Source organism: Rhinopithecus bieti, unplaced genomic scaffold (genome assembly GCF_001698545.2).
Source record: "Rhinopithecus bieti isolate Rb0 unplaced genomic scaffold, ASM169854v2 scaffold_39586, whole genome shotgun sequence".
In the NCBI taxonomy this organism is placed as follows: domain Eukaryota; kingdom Metazoa; phylum Chordata; class Mammalia; order Primates; family Cercopithecidae; genus Rhinopithecus; species Rhinopithecus bieti.
The window spans coordinates 1,960,828-1,981,056 of record NW_016816842.1 but is presented as its reverse complement, the minus strand read 5'-3'; the positions used below and the strand labels follow the sequence as shown (position 1 = coordinate 1,981,056).

Sequence of the window (20,229 nt, the reverse complement as noted above, 5' to 3'; positions counted from 1 at the left end):
GGTACAGAGAGTTTTGGCAATTTCCCAAGGTCTCAAAGGTAGAAGGTGGCAAAGTCAGGCATCCCGGCTCCAGAGCCCACTACACAAATGACTCTCAAGCCCAGTGGCATTTTAGAATCATCCAGGGGAGCTTAAAAAAAAAAAACACTAGTGCCCAGGCCCCACCTTAGACCAATTAGATTAGAATCCCAGGGGGCGAGGACTGAGTATAGGGATTCTAGACCAGTGCTTCTCACTCTAACATGCTAATAAATCACTTGGTGATCCTGTTAAAATGCATATTCTGCTTCTACAGGTCCGGGCTGTGGCCTGAGATTCTGCAGTTGGGACAAGCTCACGGATGCTAATGATGTTGCTGGTCCCTGGAACTCACCTTGAGTAGCAAGGTTCAGGACCTGCACTGCCCAGCACAGTAGCCACCGGCCACAGGTAGTGATGGAGCACTCAAAATGTGCCCAGTGAGACTGAGTTGCACTGTAAGTGTGCATTACACACTGCGTTTCGCAGACAATACAAAAAAGGTCAAAATACCTCAATAATTAAAAATGTTGATTAGGTGTTGAAAAGTAGTATTTTTGATATGTTGAATTAAATGTATTAAGATTAATTTCACTTGTTTTTACTTTTTAATGTGGTCACTGGAAAAGTTACAACTACACCCAGGCCTTGTGATATTCCTATGGGGTAGTGCTTGCTCTAGACAACTCACCTTTCTCTAACTGTTGTTAGCAGTTGACATTTGCTGAGAGCTAATGCTAAGTGTTCAGCACTTCTGTAAGTACTTGGCTCATCTGAGTTTCCTTTTTTTTTCTTTTTTTTTGAGATGGAGTCTTGCTCTGTTGCCCAGGCTGGAGTGCAGTGGTGCAATCATCTGAGTTTCATAGCAACCCAATCAGAGAGAAGACATCTCTCAAAAGAGGGGAAAATGCAGAGATAAATTCAAAGGAAAGAATTCACTTTGAGTTTTAGAGAAAAGAAGTTCCCCAAGGGCCTTCAAACACTTGAAACTCAGTAGACTCTTCAGAATTAACGCATCTTTGGAGGAGTAGGGTTCAGAATGGCTCACTAATGCAGAGCCAAGGACCCAGAATTGAAGACTTTAGCACTGGAAAATAGAAGGCAACATAGCAGCTTCCTGAGAACAAAGTTGTTTGCATTATGAAATGGTGTTAGTAATAGTTTTTATCCATGTATCCACTTCAAGAAAAGAGAGAATGAATATGGATGAAGCAAAACCAAAATTCACTGAATGACCCCCAGATTGCATTTACAAAGAAAGGGTTCACTGATCTGCAGCAATAATCCTCCTCCCACCCCTCTGCAAGGTCACAAAGTCATGCTATATTGACGCATATGCACACAGGCCTGGGCATCCAAATACTGTCTCTTCCCTAAGCATACTAAGGGAGGAAAGAGCAACGCTAAAAAGTGTCAGTCATTGTCTTTGGACTGTGCTCAGTTTCCTTCCCAGGTGTTCAGCCCCTAGCCCACCCTTAGACCAGATTCTCAGTAACCAGGATGCAGATTGCTTCCTAAGGAAGGAAGCCTTGAACAACAGGGAAAACTCCCAAAGTGAACAATCCCTCTTTGATTATTCCATTTAGTCACCCCTCAGTGCCAGTTTGTGAATCTCACAACACTGCCTTTCTGTCCCCACTAATTTGTGGTCAAGCTTCAGTGAAAAAGAAACAACAACAAAACTCCAAATCAGTATCGTCCATCTTATTTACAACGTCTGGAAACAAAAATATATCCCTTTCCTATCAAAATCTAAACTATACTCATGACAGAGACTGCGTACTTTGGAGGAAATGCTGAGACTCTGGAGTGGATTCCCCAAAAGACATGTGAACAACGCCTGAAGCCATTGCAGCCTCACCAAAACAAGTGTTCCAGACCTTAGGCTGAAGTGTTGAAGGAGACCGCATCCATCGGAATACACAGGGTCTCAGCCACTGTAATATAACAGCTGTTGTCTCTGGGTGGTTAGGATTGTGGGTGTCCTCCTCTTTTCTTTTTAGTTAACTATTAGTTTCTGAGAGTTCTGCAATAGTACACCTGGCCTTTGCAAAACAGAAAAAAGAATTGTACTTAAAAAATACATTTCTTTTATATCAGTGTGTTGTATAATGAATGTATATAGCACATTCATTAATTTGTTGAGGGCCTCAAGAAATTTAAATCTAGCAGTGGAAATAAAAGAGCTATGCAAATAAATGTTATGCATGTTTGAAGGTGACAGAGGTCATGTACCCATATAAAATATGTCATCTTGTGGCCCTAAAGGCAGAAACGTTCATGCACGGGAACATCAGACAACAATTACACTGTTAAAGCATTCTTCTCATGTGAAACCCTTTCCTACAGAAGGAAGGCCCTCAGGACTCTGCATACAGTGAATCTGCAAACCATCACTGTCTTCTCCTGCACTCCATCAGGCAGGGCTGGTCTACCCATCAGAAGATGATCACACGCAGCCTCCTATCAGCTTCAGAGAAAAGGAGTGCCAAGCACTGCACCTAGGAGGAGGTAAATCATTAACGCGCAAAAGGCATCCTGGCATTCCATTAGTAAGCACACTGGCCCCCTGCAGCAGGGCTAGCTCTGGTGGCTCACTGGGCTCTGGGGCATCAATGATTAACTGGGGACATTGCAAACGTTCCAGACCTCAGGGACACGATCCCTCTGTCTCTTTCTCTTTTCCTCTCACTTTCTCCACATACCCCAAGCTTACCTCTGAAATGCCCTCTTAAAATAAATATTTAGGGATTTGAAAATATGCTGAAACTGGCATCACTTAAGAAAGTTGCAGTTCACTATGATACTTTTATAGCACACTGGACCTGAAGCAAAGGCAGGAATTTTTGTGACCTTTTCAATTCCAAGGTCTGAATGATTTGCAACTTTAATACCTGCCCTCCCAATATGGAAAATCAATCCATTTTTACTGTCTGCCACTACTCTGGGCTTCTGGGTGGTGAAGGAATAAGAAAACCAAATAACCACATCCCTGGGTTCATATCCTTGGGATGCATGACAACAGCCCTGCCCTCCCAGCTTGCTTTATCTGCTGTCATCACAGGCCTTCCACCAAGAAGTCACAGCAGGGATTTTTACAGTCAGGATCTTCATCAAGAGCACAGTAAAAACCCTTTGATCATGTAGTTTTCAGAGGGCTGCCATGTATAGACTCTACCTGACTCTTGCAGCTATGAGGGAGATGTCTTTGGTTTAGATACCCAGAAACAGAACCTCAGACAGGGCTTCAGAGACCCCTGCCTGCAAGCCCTCACCAACACTCACAGCAGCTGGGAATGGGCCTAATGAAGGCACACAGGTGGGGCACCAACAATGTCCACAACAGCTCGCAAAGCCAGTCATATTACTGGGCCCTTGCAGCCTAGAAAAGAGGCCTGGAGAATTAGATGGTTTGCCATGATCACACATGGCAGCTTAAATGGCAGATTGGAGACCATAATTTTGGTTTCCAGGTTGAGTGGTTGTCTCCATGCCTCATCGCAAATTCATGTTTTTTTTGTGAGATAAGTTCTGTAGAACCAAAAGTATTAACAAGCGTCTATCTCTAAGAGACCCTAAATCCCTTATAGGTTAAAGCAATATCTGCTCCCCACTTTTGGAAAGTGTCAAATGGTTCACCAAAGTTATAATCACACCATAAGCAAGTCTTGGGCTACTCCCTTGGATTCGCAGTAGGACAGGATTGGTGCCTGCCAGGTGTGTACCTAAGACACCCCTGGGAGAGTCAGTGTGGTACAGAGAGGCTAGCATGCAAGCCAGGGCCTGGCACACTCTGGGCCTGGCTTGGTGTCCTAGCTTTCTTGGGTTGTAATTCCTTCCTTTTATTAAGGAGGAAATTGCTTTTGATATCTAAGTTTCCTTCCATCTCTGAAGTATTATGGTTTTAAATGGTGACCCACTTAGCTTCTTAGGGAAGATTCTTTCCTTTCCCCTGCATTCTCCTCTGTGTCCAACCCACAGCCTTAGTACACTCTAATCCTTCATATGAGAAAACCAAGTAACCACAAGAAGAAATGCTCACGAACATGAATAGACAGCCCTGAGTTTTCACCACAATGAGTTTTGGAAATGGCCCCAAAGAGGGTCACTCTAAGGAGAGAATCATATTCTTGCCACAGTAACCACATTTAATTGGAGGTTGTGTTCTTGAACAAAAGCCGGTATCAAATAAATCAAGGGCATAACCAACAACTTGTCATAAAAATAAAGATATAGTCACTATAACCCCTATAATAATTTTAAGTAGTAAAACTGTGCTCCAGCTTCATAAAATGTCCTTAAAACCCTTTATGGCCTCAAAAGGCCTTTAAAAGGAATGAGGGCTCATTCTGTGCTTGCTGAAGGTTGAGGAGAAAGCGGAGCTGCAGGCAGGCAGTCGCTTGGCTGCTGCATTCTACCTGCCTGTCTCACTTGAGAGGCAGTTTCCAGAACCTGGTGCTGCCTTGAGATTTACTTAATGACTAAAAGCAAAACATCTGTTGGAGCACTATGTTTTGGTTTTGCTCTGACGTATATCAAGGGCTTTCAACTTATCTCCAGTTGCTTAGGACAGGCTACCATAGCCTGAGCTCAAAGCAGTGGCAGATCCTTTGTCCCCATAGCCCCTCCAAGACTCAAAGCCACATATCCATCTTCTCCAAGCTTGGAGACTAGCAGGAATAGGGTGACTGTGCTGATTCTGCAGATCTGCCGCACGTCTTTTGCGTCTGGCAGGGCCTGGCGCAGTGCACACACTACAAACCCACACAGCTGCAGGGCACAGCTGCCGTGGGCCAACTGCAGACAGGTCAGATGAGTAGGAAGAAGAAACTGAGGCTCTACCCACGTCAGGGATGGAGGAAGACCAGGAAGGAGAGAAAGCAGGATTGAGCTGAGGCCAGGGAGAAAACAGACTGCCCAGCAGGGCACTGGGGATTGGGAAGATGCACCAAGAAGATATGAATAGTGAGCTGAAGAATCTTTAGGAATGGGAACAACAGACCCAAGGGGCTGTCAATGAGTGTTTACTTGATTAAGTAACTGAATGGATGCTGGGAAAGGCTGGACCTGGAGGAGGGGACATTAAAGAACTCTTCTGGATGGACATCTCCCCTAAACTGACAAAGCCTCATTCTGCAACACTGTCTATGTATTCATGATTGCTGCCTGCCTGTAGCACATTACTCTGAACTTCTTACCCTGTTACAACTGTTGTTTCTCCTATGACAAAAGACTAGAAGAGGACTGCTGACTAAAAACTGAAAAATAGTAGGAAATAAAACCAATGGTGCTGAGGGATTCACTGAAGAAGAATCTATCTTCTTCTGCCCCATCTCCAAGTATAAGCTCACTCAGATAATAAATGGACATGGTTGCACAAAAAAAAAAAAGAAGGAAAATATTAACACCCCAAACAAATCAGACCACAGAAAATGTCTATAAAACTTACCTCATGGGTATGTTATGAGGGTGAAGAGGGAAGAGTGAGCCAGGGGCATGGCATGACCAAGCTTCGGAGCCTGCGTCTGTGTCAGCAACTGGCACTCAGCCCCATAAGCAGGCAGGCACTTAATTAAGGCTTTGAATAATCCCATTGCCAACAGTCAAAAGCCTTAACTAAACCCACAGAACCCATCAGGAAGAGATCATACCAGCTAAAAACAGCAATTAGTGAGAGGCTTAAACTCCTGGGCACTCCCCACCCCAAGCCCAACTTGTAAACCAGTGAGGACAGAAGTGCTTCCGTGGAAATGAAACCAGCATGCAGAGAATCGTTCCTCTGAATGGCTCAGCAAACGCCATGTGGGTCTCCAGGGACAGATGCTCAAAGTCTCTTTCTCTGTGATCAGCCACTCTCACTTCCTATGGCATGCTTTCTTATCCTATGACCCGAGACATAGGAATCCCTGCACCTCGACATCTGCAAGGCTGAGGACTTGCTTCTGTCACTGAAAACACAAGGCAAGTTATAGCTCTGTAGCTGGGGGTTACAATTCAAGCCCTTGTGGACCGCTTAATCAAAGGTTGCTTTTATCTAGACCAACCTTATCAACACATGCAACTTTTTGATTCCCTTTTCAGGATATAAGCATCTAAAACCCTTTGGAGAAGCCCAACAAAGACACAGATTTTTTTTTTTTTTTTTTTCTGAGACAGGCTCTCACTCTGTTGCCCAGGCTAGAGTGCAGTGGCACAATCAGCTCATTGCAGCCTTGAACTCCTGGGCTCAGGTGATTCTCCTATCTCAACCTCCCAACTGGCAGGGACTACAGGCATATGCCACTATGCCCAGCTAATTTTTTGTACATTTGTAGACATGGGGTTTTTCCATGTTGTCCAGGCTGGTCTTGAACTCCTGGGCTCAAAAGATCTGCCTGCCTTGGCCTCCCAAAGTGCTAGGATGATAGGTGTGAGCCACTGTGCCCGGCCAAAGACATAGAATTTTAAGTGCAATGGGCAACCTCTCATGTTGATACTTTCCTTATTCCCCTAAATGCATTGTTTTCATAGCAAAACAGGTGTCCCTCTGGTTTAACTCCCAGCCCTTCTGGGACAGTTGTGGGGCTCCAGCCTTTCCGGAACCTCTACACAAAACTTTGGGATTCTGGCTGTACTCTCTCTCGCCATGGGTCTCCACGGATACTGTGTCTTCAGCTGGAGGAGCAAGCCCAGGAGATCATTCTTCTGTGGCAGCTCTCTAGTTTCTGCTACCAAATTGAGATGCACTCTCAGACATATTAAGTATTAATGAGAGGCATGTGGCATTGCAGAGGTTTAACAAATTAATGCTGTGGTTTGGCGTGGTTTTGATTTGCTAGGCTCTCCTGCCTGCCAGTGTAAGCAGCATTCCTCTCCTTTGGAGGAAGTGCCCCCTCCCTTTCCACCTATTATGTGTGAGACCCAGTGGGGATGCCAACTGGTAAAATGCCTCCTGGCCAAAGCACTTGGTCTCAAACAATGGGCATATGTTCCAAGCCAGTCAATGAGAGATCTTCCCTGCAATTTTATCTTTGAATATTGAGAGACCAAAGCTCTTTTCACAGAGACCCAAAACTGGTAAGATATAAGACTTGGGTTATCTGCAGTCATTTTCTCCCAACCCCCATTATCCATTTTCTTGCCTCCTCCCAAAAGGCGGAAGCCATCTGGAGAATAAGAGCTGATATATACAGTGAAGAGAAGAAATGGAGACAGTTGACAGAGTTGTAGTAGACTCTGGACCCACTCAGGTATATGAGACAATCCATCTCTTTTGCTTAACCTAGCTGGAGTTTCTGTCACCTGCAAAAAAAAGTCCCACCTACTTACTTCAAGAAGGTATATGGCCTTTGGAGTCAGACAGATCCATGTGCGAATGTGGGCTGTATCAATCATCAGCTGCCCGACATTGAGCATGTTACTTTTTGGCTCTGAGTTTACATAACTGCAAAGTGGGGATGATATCAGAATCTACTTCCATGGAGATGTATGTATGTATGTATGTATGTATGTATGTATGTATGTATGAGACAGAGTTTTGCTCTTGTTGTCCAGGCTGGAGTGCAATGGCACAATCTCGGTTCACTGCAACCTCTGCCTCCCGGGTTCGAGTGACTCTCCTGCCTCAGCCTCCCGATAGCTGTGATTACATGCATGCACCACCATGCCTGGCTAATTTTGTATTTTTAGTTGAGACGGGGTTTCTCCATGTTGGTCAGGCTGGTCTTGAACTCCCAACCTCAGGTGATCCACCTGCCTTGGCCTCCCAAAGTGCTGGGATTACAGGCGTGAGCCATCACGCCTGGCTGAGAAGTTTACAATTAAATGAGATAGCACATGTACAATACCACATTAATAGATTCTAAAGATTAGACTCTTCCTCTCTTCTTTTCTTCAAAGTCAATAATTTTTTTTTTAATAATGAGATACCCTAAACTCCATTTCTCTCCCAGCTTTGTTAATGGCATGAAACTACTTCTGCCCTAAGAAATATCAGAACATAGAAACTTCTGGGCTTGGTATGCCTCATCTTACACAACTGGCATTCTTAGAGACAACGTCAAGGCATCACACTCTTAACCAAGTAAAAATCTAACACTTTAACTGAGAACATTCTGCTCTGGTTGAATTGGCTTATTGTTTTTATTTAAAGACAGAAAACCAATTTGAAAAGTGATCCTTGTTTTTATGTATTATTAAAAAACATTTTAAAACAAATATCCAGTCTGCAGTTCTACTGTGCCATATTCCACTCCCAAAATACCATTTGAGCCTTGGAGACAGAGACCATCCCCTGGATTTCTGCCTCACTGACTAATGCAGCCCTGGAATTTCAAGAGGGATGGGTGAGTGTCAGGAAATAAATCTGGATAATAAATCTGGAATTTTTAGCTAGTCATGATTGGACCTGGAGAGAGGGAGAGACATACTTCACTGGCAGTAAGGATGGAGCAGAGGGCTGCTCCCCAAACAACACAGAGACTATTACCCCTCCATCAAGACTCAGACACCACAGATTGTTCTGTCTTATTCTCTGACAATTTCTGTTTAAAAGCAGGGGTGGGCAAAAGTGACCTGAGGTTCTCAACACCCTGAGAACATCATGACTTGGCTTCCTTGGCTTTGTTTCAGAATTTCTGGTCTCTGCAGCCTGCCTGTGTGACCCAACACCTGCTCCACGTTGGGTCGGAATCCACCACACAAAGCATGCATTCTGCTCAGACTCTCCCAGGTGGCAGCTGTGCGGGACGGAGTGGAGCAGGTGGGGCTATGAAAGCAGGATCTTTTATGCCACCTGCATCCATATGGCCAGGAGAGCATCTCTGTGACTCTGTTGGAAAATACCTGGCACAAGCGGCAGACGCAGCCTCATGAAAATGTCCCTTTAAGCTCGAATGTCTGCCCCATGTCCCGAGCTGTCCAAAGGCATCATGATTTGCATAGAGAATCATGTCAGAGAAGGAATCAACAGTTGTTCCTCATGCAATGTTAGTGTCTGACTGGCCGTTAGGCTAAAAAAACAGATCTTTATTAAACCAGACATGGTGGCTTACGCCCGTAATCCCAGCACTTGGGGAGGTTGAGGCAGCTGGATTGCCAGGAATTTGAGACTAGCCTGGTCAACATGGTGAAACCTTGTCTCTACTAAAAATACAAAAAATCAGCTGGGCGTGGTAGCGGACGCCTGTAATCCCGGTTACTCAGGAGGCTGAGGCAGGAGAATCACTGGAACCTGGGAGGTGGAGGTTGCAGTGAGCCGAGATCATGCCATTGCACTCCAGCCTGGGCAACAAAAGCGAAACTCCGCCTCAAAAAATATATATATTTTTATTCTCACCAAAACACTCATACATGGTTAAAACGTGAATTGGTACTATAAGTCATAAGAACGCAGGCCGCCCTCCCACTCCCATTTCACTCCCATTTCTACTTCCTTGAGGGCAATCACCTTCAACGCTTTTAGCCATTTCTTCTGATATTTCTTCCATTATTCCTAAACAACAGTCTTACACAACTAACTACTAGTTTATTCTCTTTTCTTTCTTTTTTGGAGATGGGGTCTCACTTTGTCACCTAGGCTGGAGTGCAGTGGCAGATCTTGGCTCACTGCAACCTCTTCCTCCCATCCTCAAGCGATCCTCCCACCAGAGCCTCCCAAGTAGCTGGGACCACAGGTACATGCCACCCTGCCTGGCTAATTTTTCATAGTTTTGGTAAAGATGGGGTTTCGTCACGTTGCCCAGGCTGGTCTCGAACTCCTGGGCTCAAGTGATCCGCCCATCTCGACCTCCCAAAGTTGCTGGGATTACAGGTGTAAGCCACTGCACCTGGCCTACTTTATTCTTTTTATTTTCATGCATTATCTCTGCTATGGTTTGAGTGGTTTTGTCCCCTCTAAAGTTCATGCTGAAACTTAATCATCAATGCTATGGCGTTAGGAGGTGTGGCTCATGAGGGCAGAGCCTTCATGAAGGGGTTGAGTGCCCTTTAGAATAGGGCTTGACGGAGGTAGTTTGCCCCTTTTTGTCCTTCTGCTTTCCACCATGGGATGACATGGCATTCATTCCCTTTGGAGGATGCAGCAACAGGTGTTCTTTTGGAAACAGAAAGACTGTTCCTTACCAAGTGGTGCATTGATCTTAGACTTCTCAGCCTCTAGGGCTGTGAGAAATAAATTCCTATTGTTTATAAATTACTCGGTCTGTGGTATTTTGTTATAGCAGCACAAACTTTAAAAGGACTAAGACAATCTCTTAAGTTCTCTATATGGAATGTGAACTTCTAGCTCTCAAATCTGCCCCCACATAAATCCATCCCTTATCCCCACAAAATGACATTACACATTGACATGACAAAAATTGTGGTCTTCACTACATTCTAACTTTGCTCACTGCCATGCCACATAGTATATTACAAGAAATATCTTGAACTTTTTATTTTCCTGGAGTTAACAACCGCTTTACTTTGATTTCCTTAGTTTTTTAAGGACTCCAACTTCTTAAGAGAACCATAAATTCTTCTCAGTAATGGTCAAATGCCTCAGATAATTCATCAGTTGCTGTTATTGTTTTCTCCTTTAGAGATATCCCTCCTGGAACATTTTGTCATCCTCCTCTAATCTAAACTGGATGTTTTCTGGGCTTGATGCATAGTGGTCCTGGGATATTCCTTCACCATCCTCTTGGAAATTTCTCATTCTATGCCACCGTTCTGGTAGAATACCATTTCAGTAGTTTCCTAAGAATGAACGCATGGAAAGTTAAAAATTTTTAGATCTGGCATTTCCAAAAGTATCCACATTCTACCTTTATACTCAACTGACATTTTGTCTGGAGATGGAATTTTAAGTGGAAACCTTTTTTTTCTTCAGAACTCTGAAGATATTGCTTCGTGGCATTTGAAGGCAATTCTGGCAACCAGTGTTGCTGTTTGGGAGCGATAATGCCACACTGACTCCCTGATCCATCATCTGTGACCTATTAAGTGTGTGAGGTTGTGTGTGCATTTTCCTTTCAAACTCTTAGAATCTTCTTTTCATTTTGATATTCTAGAATTTCATGATGACCTGACTTGGTGTGGGTGTTTGTTCACTGTCCGTCAGACCGTTGGTAGATACTTTCATTAATGGCAATGCATGTCTTTCAGTTTTGAGGAATGTTTGTGTTTTGAGAATTCTCTCTCCACTGTTTTCCTTGATGTTCTCTTCATGGAACTCCCATGAACTGGACGTGAGCCCTATTAGACTGACCTACATTTCTTTTCACACTTTTCCCACCTCAGTCTTTTTATTCTCTCTGGGAGATTTCTTTGACTTTATTTTCCAACTAGTATATTGAATTTATTATTTTGGCTATTATTAACTTCAAAAAACCCTTTTTCAATTTTTCAAAATTGTTTTGAATTGTCTTCTCTTCTTGCTTAATGGACATAACATCTTATCTCTGAGGTGAGAGAAACTTCTTTGAAGTTGTGTTTCCTGCAGTCTTCTGTTTCTACTTGGTTCCTTGTTCGGTTCTTTATGTCTGTTCCATAACAGAGGATTCCCTTGGACATCTGATGATCCTTTACTGATTTTTTCCTGTATGTAAGTGAGGAAATACGAAGTTCCAGGTGTACAGATGGGACCTGTCAATGTGTCAGACCTCATGGTAGAGGGATTGGATATTAAACATCAACATCAATATCTGCAGATCTTCTCCCTTGAGATGATCAGTTTCCATAAAAAGGCATCCTCCTAGTTGCTGCTTTGGTGGTGTGGGGTGGAGGGTGGGTACAGCAATTAAGTCTGTCTACCAGCATTTAGTACGCTGAGTGAGGGAAGACCAAGGTGGGGTGGGAGGGTGAGTTGGTTATTTTCCACATGCTGACTTTCACTCAGCCCCTCTCCATTTTGAGTACAACGCCTTGCCCTGCCTGCAGCTGTACCTCATGTCCAGGACATGAGAGCTGGTCATCTTCGGCCTCTCCACGGAGGAGTTTTCAGTCTCCTTGGGTGTATGGGAGGAGAGAGGCCTGGGGCATGGACTGCAGCGGGGACCTGGCGCCTCGCTGCTCCTTATCAGACCTTTCATCTTCCAGTTTTTCAGCTTCACTTTGCAACCCAGGCTCTGGAAGTATGTCATCTTCCAATTTTTCAGCCTTTTCAGACATTTTCTGGCACAAACAGGCTTACTTTCATCATTGCCCACTCCCCTAACCACAGGCAAAGTGCAACAGAAGACTGAAACCCAACTCAGCCAACCATCTATTCACATGCCATCATCCACAGTTCGTTGACATCTCTCATTTGCTGTTGTCTCTCCTCATTCTCTCTGTCTTCATAGGTTTATAAGTTTTCATTTTCTTTCTTTAAAAACTCATCTTAAGGACACCATTATTTTAAAAAAAAGCAACAGAAAATAACAAGTATAGGCAAGGACATGGAGAAGTTGGAACCCTCGCACACCGCTGGTGGAAATGTAAAATGGCACAGTTTTTCAAAAAATTAAAGTTCAATTATCATATGATCCAGCAATTCCACTTCTGAGCATATACTTAAAATAATTGAAAGCAGGGACTTGAACAGAAATTTGTACACCCAGGCCAGGTGTGGTGGCTCACACCTATAATCCCAGCACTTTGGGAGGCTGAGGCGGGTGAATCACCTGAGGTCAGGCGTTCGAGACCAGCCGGGCCAACATGGTGAAACCCCATCTCTACTAAAAATTCAAAAATTAGCCGGGGGTGGTGGCGCACGCCTGTAATCCCAGCTACTTGGCAGGCTGAGGCAGGAGAATTGCTTGAATCCAGGAGGCAGAGGTTGCAGTGAGCCAAGATTGTGCCATTGCACTCTAGCCTGGGCAACAGAGTGAGATTCCATCTCAAAAAAAAAAAAAAAGAAAGAAAAAGAAAAAGAAAAAAGGAATTTGTATACCCACATTCATGATAGCATTATTCACAACATCCAGATAGTGAAAGCAACCCAAATGTGCATCAACAGATAAATGGACAAGCAAAATATGATATATGTGTATAATGGGATATTATTCAGCCTTAAAAAGGAAGGTTCTGTGGTTTGGCATTACATAGGGAAAAATTTAAAAAGGAAGGAAATGCTGACATATGCTACACTGGTGAACCTTGAAGACATTATGCTAAGTAAAGTAAGACGGTGACAAAGGACAAATACTATATAATTCCACTTACGCGAGGTACTTAGAGTAGTCAAATTCATAGAGACAGAAAGTAGAATGGTGGTTGCCAGGGGCTAGAGGGAAAGGAAGTAAGAAGTTATTGTTTAATGGGTATGAACTTTTAGTTTTACAAGGAGAAAAGGTTCCAGAGATAAATGGTAGTGATGGTTGTGCAATAGTGTGAACGTACTGGGTGCCGCTGAACTGTCCACTTACAAATGGTTAAAGTGGTAAATTTCATTTTATGTATATTTTACCACAACAAAAATGTCAATGAGACAATATATATAACTCTATTTCTGAACTCTGTTCTGTTTCAATTAGCTATATGTTTATCCCTTTGCTAAATGTTACACTGCCTTATAATAAATAAATCAGACCAAAGCCACCTCTCTGTTTTGAAAATTTCCAATGAGTTCTCATTGTGCTTCGAATAAGACCTGGTCTGCCTATTTCTCTCCACCCTCATTCCCCCTTCTCTGGCCCATGATCACACAGGCCTTCGCTCCAGGCCGCCCAGAAGTGGCTGGCAGCCTCGAGGCCCATAGCACATGCAGTCAGGGCTGTGGAAGAGGCGTGTGCTGAGGACCATGGGAGCACGGAGGAGGGTGAGGGCTCCATAGAGGTGTTGCTGTGAGTTGAGCAGGAAGGTAGAACCACCTCTTAATACAGCATCAGCCCCAGGAGAGCAGCAGTAGGGGTGACTTATAGGGCTGAGGCTGTGGAGCCCGAGGGTTTCTAGGGAAAGGGCGAACCCAGTTTGCACTAGATGCGAGATGGCTCCCAATAGCCCTGCCCACCTTAGGAGAGCTCCTCGGAGACCCCAGGTTGTGAGCCGAGGCAGATTCTAGGTCATGCCAGCACATAAACAGCTCCTGCTGAACCAGAGTAGCTCTCCTCAGCCACTTCCTCCTGATCTATTGGCTCTTGCCAACTTAGTTCCACAGGACACCGCCCTCTCACAGGCTATTGCTCAGGAATTTTAGGACAATGGCCCAGGGGTTGCAGAAAAGAAAAGAAACACATACCAACAACCCTCCAATCAGGACCCATTGTGAGGAAGCCCTGCCTGTGGTTGTTCTCTGGGTATTTGTTGGTGGCCTGATTGGGGGCTGGGGAGCACCAAAGGGGTCAGAGTCCTGGTTCAAAACACACATTTAAAGCAGAATTAGACTTCCCAGTCCATGCCACTGAAATCTCTTTTCTAAAGAAGCATCTGGAAAAATGGAGGGAAAAGCTGCCCAGTTAGGTAGTAAAAAACAAAACTCAAACTTTCCTTTCCCCCTCCTGCCAGCGTCCCTTTCAAGTCTGTGATCCTTGGGGAGGAAGAATTGGGAAGAAATGGTGGGGGCGGGGACCCAGCTGAGCCACCGTTAGACAAAAGCAGCAGGTTGAGAAGCCTGTAGGTAGGGCTTGGTCTCAGTACAGACAACTGCTCAGACCACCCAGCTCAGAGAATTTCAGGTGCAGGGCAACCCATTCTTCGTCTGTTCAAAACAAATGCATGAGGCTGGGTGTGGTGGCTCATGCCTGTAATTCCAGCACTTTGGGAGGCCGAGGTTGGCAGATCACCTGAGGTCAGGAGTTCGAGACCAGCCTGGCCAACATGACGAAACCCCGTCTCTACTGAAAATACAAAAATTAGCCGAGCATGGTGGCTTGTGCCTGTAATCCCAGATACTCAGGAGGCTGAGGCAGGAGAATTGTTTGAACCTGGGAGGTGGAGGTTGCAGTGAGCCAAGGTTATGCCACTGCACTCCAGCCTGGGTGACAGGGTGAGACTCTGTCTCTAAACAAAAACAAATGCATGGCTGGTGCCAGGGCTGCCCTAAGGCCTTTGCTGCACTAAGCACATTAGCCATAGTGACCTCCAGGTCTGAGGAGTGGGGAAGAAGTAAGGATGGGTGGGTATCAGTCCCATGGGGGTGTCAGGAAGTGACAGGGAGAAGTACTTGCTAAGGATGAATGATGCCTGCGGATGCCTTCAGGGGAGGGGGCTGCTGAGAGAGGCCTGGTGGCTCTTGAGAAGATGACTTTATTTTGTGTTGTTAAAAGGGTCAGCTTTGGGTTAGGTATTGGAAGGGTCTGCAAACTTGTTACACTCTACAGAGTCCTCTTCAGCCTAAGGGAGCCTGGACTTCTACCATCACCACTTGGCTTCTAAAGGAGCCCCTAGGATCTGGGCACGCTGACCGAACTCCTGGCCTCTCAGCAGCAGCTTCTCACAGTGATCACTTGGCTGACACTGCTGCCCAGCAGGGCTGTTGCCCTAGAAGCGGAGGGGAACCAGGACAGCCTGCAGCCCAAAAGAAGCAGGAATGTCTGGAGAGCCCTTCGACCCCAGCTGCAGGATGCAAGCATGAGAGCAGTGCTTACTCCAAAGCCTTTTCTAAGAGCTTTACAATTGGGTCCAGGGTCAGGGTCCCATTTCCAAGCTTGATGTTTTTCCCTTCCTTTCGCTGGACAGGGGGAAATGAAAATAACCAACGTTTCCCTGGCCCTCAGCTGCATCTTCTGCCCCTAGGAAGGACTGCCACCAAATGCAGGTAGGGCAGAGTCAGAATTCTCAGCACTGACTGCTCAGCTATGTTACCTGAAGGGAAGACGCATTCAGTAAGGACAGCCCTGACCTGAATGACTCACCCAGACCCTCTCTAAGGCAAAGACCCCTAACCCCATGCAGGGCTGAGGCCACTGCTGCTCCTGGCCCCTGGCCACAGTGGACCTAGTTCTGTAAATACACCTAGAGATTGGGTAATGGGGACTCAGTTCTACCTCTAAGTACGTAGTATTTGCTTGTAAGTCTGAAAAATAATATTTTAAAGCCAGGGCTGATACAATCAATTTTTACTTACTTCCTTGTCACAAAAGGAGATAATCATAGTTCTATTTCTATTTGTCATGGGATGTATCATACATCAGATTTTTCCTCCTAATTGTGTCCTTTCGAAACATCTTCACCATACACTGTCTGACTGTCTGGTGAACAGGATAGGGGCCTTAGAAATGTGCACTGCTGACAGAGCCATGCGAGGAGCAATTCCAAAAGGCCACGCCAGTGCACCCTTCCCCTCTCTGCCTGCTCCTCCAGGACCACTTGCTCTGCCTCTAGAGAGCCTCCCCAGTTACTCTGGCTGCCTCTGATCTTGCCCTGCTTCCACCTTGTAGCACCTACACTATTATCTACAGTGATCACGTGTTAAAAATGAGTGCATGCTGATCTGATCAGAGTGCAGACTACTTAAAATCAGGCCCATCCCAGAAAATCTGAGACAACTAATCACCATGACATCACCTTCCACATTTCTCTCTGCCCTACACCAAGCACACGACCATATTTTCCATTAAAAAAATCAGGACACATTATCTGACGAGAGATTTACGAGCAGCCTCCAGGTGCAAGAAGGAGTTGGTGCTATAAAAGTTTCAACATCAAAATACTGGAACTCCAAGCATATTTGGATGACTTTACTGGAAAAATGAGAATATTTTAAACCAGAATGGCTCATGACAATCTGAGGCGACAGCCCTTATGCCAGTAACACGGGTTATGTTTTTATTCATTCCAGGTATATTTGGCACAACTTACTGCAAGACTGTGACTTACTCATGAGAGGGAAACAGGCATTACACCTATTCTGAACTTGTCTCCACACTCAGCATGGCCACTTCCTTTTGGCAGCACTGAGTGGCTAGCTGACTGATGTCTCTCCCTCCAATCTTTATATCCCAGCCTGGGTGTCACTTCAGAGACACCTTTGTTGATTTCCCAAACTAAGTCATGTTGTTGTGCTCTCATTGCACCCCGGGATTTCCTTCAGTGGGCCTCATCACAGCTTGTAATTCATCTGTGTGCACGGTTACTCCTGCCTGCCTTGTTGCACTAAACTGTAACTGTTTGTGGAAAGAGCTATAAAGCTTTGGCTCACCAGTGAATTACCAACTCCCAGTACAATGACTGGCACATAGTCGGTGATCAACAAGTACTTTTAAATTAATGTCATGATCTCTCTGGTAGGTCCTAGGACTTCCTGTTTCTCTTTTGTTGAACATTTTTATTCCGTTGAATTTATTACTTGAATGGACTACAAGGCTGCTCACGAGTACTAAAGTTGGCATTAATCCTGGGAGTATACATATTGGCTGATAGAATCAATGTTCTAAAAGAACAAAGTCAGGCCGGGTGCAGTGGCTCATGCCTGTAATTCCAGCACTTTTGGAAGCTGAAGTAGGTGGATCACCTGAGGTCAGGAGTTCGAGACCAGGCTGATCAACATGATAAAACCCCATCTCTACTAAAAAAAAAAAAAAAATAGCTGGACGTGGTGGTGGGCACCTGTAATCCCAGATACTTGGGAGGCTGAGGCAGGAGAATCGGTTGAACCTTGGAGGCAGAGGTTGCAGTGAGCCGAGATCATGCCATTGTATTCCAACCTGGGCAACAAGAGCAAAATGCTTTCTCAAAATAAAATAAAATAACAGAGGTCTGAATCAAGATATATTAGGAGAGAATATGTCTTGTGAAGGTTCTAAATCATCAACTAGACAAAATTAGGGTGGAAGGGCAGCTCACATCAAAAGGAGCCGAGCATGAGTCTTTTAAACATGATTTAACCTTAAGCCGTATTAACAGAGCATGGTGTCCACACAGGGAGTGGGCAGTCCCATTCCACATGGGCATCACTGACAGACTGCATCCAGGTACAAGTGCCACGTGTTAATAGGATACTGAGGAAGGGGCTCATGTTGTGTGAGGGGATGATGCCCAGTGTCTGGCTGGCACCTGGCAGGTGCTCAACAGATGTTTATTGAAGGAACAAAAGTATAATTGAGGGAAGTTGGTCTATTTAGCCTGGAGTAAAACACACCAAAAGGAGGGCACATCTGTCTTCAAATATATGATGAGCTCTTGTACAAAAGTCTACATGCTATGTAGTGCCAGAGGACAGGCCAAGGAGAAATGGGTCCAAAATTCTCCAGAGTCAGATTTAGGTTCATATAAGTAAGACCAACAACGCCTCAACAACCAAATGGACCAACTGTGACATGGTAGATCCCCGTCCCCAGAATGTTCATAGAAGGCTGGAGAGCCATCTGGCTGGGATGCTGTCAAAAGAAGCCTTTCTACCCTCTAAGATGCCTTACAATCCCAATCCTAGTTTTCCAAGAATTTCACAGAACTGAGTGTATAAAGGTGAGAGAGACTATGGAAGAAATATTCCATTTCATACTGTAAATAACCTTTGTGCTACAAACACAGAGCTTGGAATGATCTACTCCTTGAAGGTTTTAATGAACTCATCTATAAAACTATGTGGATCCAGAACTTTCTCAAGATGTATTTCTTCAACTGTTCCAGTTTCTTCCACTGAACTTTTCAGGTTTTCAACTTCTTTTTAAGTTAATTTTCTTAGAAAAGCATCTACTTCTTTCAAGATCTTCAAATCAGAGTTTACCCTGAAAATCTCATTTTTATTAACTACAGATCAGTGGTTAGAGTCCCATTTCCAAATGTTAGGTGTATTTTCTGTTTTTCTTTGAATGGCCTAGTAGGGTTGGCCTATTTCCTATTTCTAAGACCAGTCCTTAAGTTTACTCCTAAATATTGTTTTCCTCTTTGTAATAAACTCATTTCTCCTTTTATATAAATGTTTTGCTTCTGCTTTCTTTTGGCTTGTCCTAGTCTTTGATTTTGTGAGTTGAATGATTGGCTCACTAATTTTTAGTAACTTTTGTTCAATGATAAAAGCATTAAAGGCTATGCACATACAGATGCTCCTTAATTTATGATGGCCTACATCCCAATAAGCTCATCCCAAGTCGAACATTTTCTAAGTTGAAAATGCATTAAATATAGTGACTCATCAAACATCATAGCTTAGCCTAGCCTCTCTCAAACACGCTCAGAACACTTACATTAGCTTACAGTTGGGCAAAATCATCTAACACAAGGCCTATTATATAACACAACATTGAATATCTCATGTATTGAGCACTGAAAGTGAAAAACAATGGTTGTGGGGGTACTTGAAGTACAGCTTCTAATGAATGTGTATCATTTTTGCATAAAGTTGACAATGTATAAGCTGAACTATCATAAGGTGGAAACCATCTATACCTCTGATATTGGCTTTAGCCAGCTATAAACTACTCAAAAGTTAAAATCGTTTTCATATCTAGTAGCTATTACCATTAGGAAAGGTATACACACATACTTCACCCAGGAAAAAACTTAAAAAACATGAAGATCCTATATAATTAAAGTTTCAAAACTTTCTAAACAACATGTGAGTAGTCTTCGATATATAAAGAGAAATACTTTGTCCTTGTATTAAAAGTAGCCAGTAGGATTATATGATTAGATATGGAATGTTAAAAAGCTACAATTATTAAAACCATTTTGGTTCACATATTGACTAACGAAATAGTCCAGAAAAATCCTAAAACAACTCTATACATAAGACTTCAGTACACAGTAAAGCTGATCTCAAACTAATGGGAAAAGAACAGATTATTCAGTAAGTATGGATAACTTGAAAAAAATCCTATTCAAGATTTCTTCCTCCCATTATACACAGAAATGTCCATTTTGATTAAAATGTTAAAAGTAAAAAAAGCTAGAAGAAATGTGGACATAATCTTAGAGATTCCAGGCACGACACTAATAGTGGAAAGCATAAAGACATGTGACCACTAAAATTTAAAATTTCTGTATAAAAGTAAAGTTAGGATAACAATTAAAAGGTAAACACATTAAAAATATTTCAAATATATATGTAAAAAATGTGAACATTTTAAGATATAAAAGTTTACATGACTAAATAAAAGAACACAGAAGGAAAAAAGTAAAGGACAGGAACAAGAAGTTTCTGAAGTAGTAGCCAAACATATAAAAATGTTTAATTTAAAATTAATCAAGCAAATATAAAATAAAATGTGATATTTTCATTTAAAATGTGTTAATAGGTAAAGTGATAACTAGTGCTTATGAGTGTGAGAAAATTACATTCTTACACATTGCTGAAGGGAGGGTGATAATTTAAACTTCATTTTTCTTTTT

At 43.6% G+C, this 20,229-nt stretch overlaps 1 protein-coding gene across 1 annotated transcript in view; it reads right to left on the bottom strand.

Annotated features, from left to right (window-relative positions):
* The window catches only part of MYLK (myosin light chain kinase), a 188,890-nt gene that overhangs the window by 140,443 nt on the left and 28,218 nt on the right, over positions 1-20,229 (bottom strand). The window lies entirely within an intron of this gene.